General features: G+C 40.0%; 1 pseudogene; it reads left to right on the top strand.

The window, feature by feature from the left end:
• The first annotated feature begins 2,037 nt into the window (after window positions 1–2,037).
• LOC149835042 (subtilisin-like protease SBT3.18 pseudogene) lies at window positions 2,038–3,001 on the top strand (annotated as a pseudogene).
• Window positions 3,002–3,539: the final 538 nt, after the last annotated feature.

Raw genomic sequence — 3,539 nt, 5'->3', positions numbered from 1 at the left:
CCGAAGACGTGCTCTCGCTGCGAGACAAGCATGGCCAGGGAGGCGTCTCCTCTGTGGAGCTCGGCCCCCTCGTTGTGGCGAAGCGCCTCGTCGGGGAGGTCGTCGAGGAGGAGTGCCACCCTGCCGGCGGCGACCACACAGTGGTAGAAGTTCTTGTTGGGCTCGGGGCCATGGTCGAAGTGGGCTCGGGCGAAGCTCCAGAAGAGCTTGGTGTGGCCCAGGGATCTGAAGTCGCGCTTGGGGCGGAAGAGGTAGAGAAGGGAAGGCGGGGAGATGTCGATGGTGCAGGCGGAGCCGTTGAGGTGGACGATGAGGGAGTGGCCAAAAGGGTCTTGGACCAGGTGAGGGTGAGGAAGGCAGTGTGGCCGCCCACCTCCTCCAGGTGGTAGATGCAGGTGATGAGGTTCTGGGACATGTTGTTGTGTGGGCTTAGCAGAGTTTGATGGTTGTGGGGTGAAACACGATGGAGAGAAGGATTGGATCATCTCTTCCTTTTTTTTTATCTTGCTCTTGTAGGTCACCCGGTGAGCTGGTATCCATTGTCCATGACTCTGCGATTCTCTGTCAAGTGGGACAACAAGAGGAAAGGGCTACTACACACCTTCACTTAATGTCTTGAGGTGTGTTGCGGATTTAAATGTTCTCTTTTGAATTTGTTCAAAAATTTGGTTATGCTACAAACAGTGGCCCGTCATGCACCTCTGTTTCGTTATCTAAAATTGCTATCTTAATCCTATATATTTTGGATATTCCTTGCTTTTTTTTTATCTAAACTTGTCATTAGGAGCATACATGTGTGTGCGTTGGTTAAGCTTGAGTGTACAATATTCTATAGTAGAAACTCGCAGGTGCAAGCTTTGTCTTGAACCAAAAGCAGTTTTAAAGTTCATTAACTATTATGAGACTTCTGATATATTTGCTTACAATTTATGGATTCAATGTTTAATGGCATAAGTTTTGCTGTTGATTGCAGCGAGATATACTACACCTGACAATCTGAAAGATTACCTACGCACTATGATATAATAGAATCATCATTGATTTAGTACAGAATCATCTTCTGCCACTGATATGTTTCATGTGTTGTAGACATAGATGAGTGCAATGTAACAGAAAACAAGACTTGTGCTCCTAATGCTCATTGCCAGAATACGGTCCCCCGATTTAAATGCTCTTGTCCTTTTGGAAGCACGGGAGATGGTACAACTAACGGATCTGGTTGCAGGAAGACTGTTCCAGTAATAGGTGTTGTAGGTAAGTTGAACCATCCCTGATAACAAAACATATTGTCCTCATGCTTTCTAGGTCTAGGGTCCAACTTGTTTTCTCGTGTTGTTGTTGATTGTGCATTTATGACTGTGAGTCTGCTATTTCTGTTTACATGTGGCATATGGGCTTATTGGTTTGTAAAGAAAAGGAGACTCATCATGCTCAAAGAGAAGTATTTCAAGCAAAATGGAGGTCTTTTGCTATATCAACAAATGTCTGCTCCACATGGTCCTACACATTCAAGAATTTGCTCAGCAGAAGAGCTTTAAAAAGCAGCCAACAACTACTATGAAAGCAGGGTACTCGGTAGAGGTGGATATGGTACAGTATATAAAGGAGTTATGCAAGACGGCACTGTGGTTGCCATTAAAAAGAAATTTAAGGTGTACTTTTTTTTTATAATAGAAGAGTAGTCCCTAGTGACTGTAACATATGATTCCTTGATATTTGAAAAAAAAATGCAATTATAACTTGTAGAAGAGTAGTCCCTGGGCTCCAGTGGTGCAGGTTGACCAATCCAGGACCTCAGTAAGTACTGTGCCAGCTCCTACAGTTGCATACTTCTCTTTCAGAGGCCCAAGCTCCATATCCCCCAACATTCTAAAGGTCTCTCTCTCTCTCTCTCTCTATATATATATATATATATATATATATACGTGTGTGTGTGTGTGTGTGTGTGTGTTCATAATTTTATGCCTTTGTAGCGCTGAATAGTCTTTCATAGTACTAAACATATAGTCGAATGGATTTGATGAATCTCAGCCTGACATGAGCGCCCCTGGAGTAGACATCTTGGCAGCTTGGCCTTCAAATCTTCCTCCGTCTTCAATATTTGTTGATAATATCAGAGTTAAATGGAAGCTCGAATCAGGAACATCCATGGTTTGCCCTCATGTAGCAAGAATAGTAGCACTCCTCAAAGCTGCTCACCCTACTTGGAGTACTGCTGCCATTAAGTCAGCTCTAATGACAACAAGTATTACTGTTTTCAAGAGTAATTAATGAAGGATGAAGCTTTATATAAAAATCCCATACGTTGCATGTATTCCTAACCATTAACATTATTCATATCAGCCACAGAGTCTAGTCCTCCTTGCTAAGCTATTGCATCCCGACTTTCGTGATTGATCTAATAATTTAATTACAATTGTTGCCTCCCTTTATTTCTAAAGGCAGTTCATTACTAGAAAAATCCAAATCCATTGAACATCAATAAAATTCAAAATTCAATATCATTTGAACTTCAATCTTTCTTCCTAGTTAAACATTCAAAATGGGAACTCATTATCGTTCAGTATCATTTGAACTTCAATCTTTAGAATTTCCTATTCTATTTTTCAAAATTCAGTATCATTTGAACTTCAGTCTTTAGAATTTTCTGTTCTTTTTTTCATTCTCGATCAACATATTGTTGACATTTTCTTCATGCATAGCTTACACCATTGACACCAGCCTAGAGAAGATACTTGCTGGAGGACTAACCAAATCGGTTGATCCCTTTGACATTGGCGCTGAGCACGTAAACCCTTTGAGTGCATTTGATCCAGGGCTTATTTATGATGTACAAACCTCAGACTACATTTCCTTACTTTGTAGCATAGGCTACAATGAGCAACAAATAAGAAGGATCATTCTAGTTCCCTCTGGAACCAATGTCAGCTGCCCTGAGAACCCTACAGACACAGCTGATCTCAATTATTTTGCAATCGTGGTGTCAAACCTTGCAATTTAATTGAAAAACATTAGGATATTAGCACTGTAATTTTCATTGGAAAGCTACAAAATCCTAGCTTTGTAGACCATAGAAACATAAAACGTAATATGAAACCTTGCAGAGGATTCAACATTAACATTGTAGTGGATAGATATATGTTCTATGAAGGCCAAGCATGAGAAAGGGACTCACAAAACTAGTTACTATGAGTTTTATACCTACGATAGAAAAACCATTGTTAAAAATAAAAAACTGGAGGAATATATTCTATAAAAAAATGACTAATCTCCTGAGATCATAGTTTAGTCACTTGAGATCACACTGGCATAAAGGGTGATAATTCTTCAGGCTTATAGCATCAAATATATGATAGCTACTATGAATGTGCAGCCAAAATTTCTGATCTGATTTCATCGTCCTAGCCTTTTTCCTTGAAAATTTATCGTTATGATTATCCAAGAAATGGTTTTTAATGGTTTGAGTGATGAAATTGTCATGATATTTGCTAATTTAGTCTTTCAAATTAGTGGTTTCATAAATCTCATGATATTTGTCA

Source organism: Nuphar pumila, chromosome 6 (assembly GCF_984573655.1).
Source record: "Nuphar pumila chromosome 6, dmNupPumi1.hap1.1, whole genome shotgun sequence".
In the NCBI taxonomy this organism is placed as follows: domain Eukaryota; kingdom Viridiplantae; phylum Streptophyta; class Magnoliopsida; order Nymphaeales; family Nymphaeaceae; genus Nuphar; species Nuphar pumila.
This window is presented reverse-complemented; position numbering and strand designations above follow the sequence as displayed.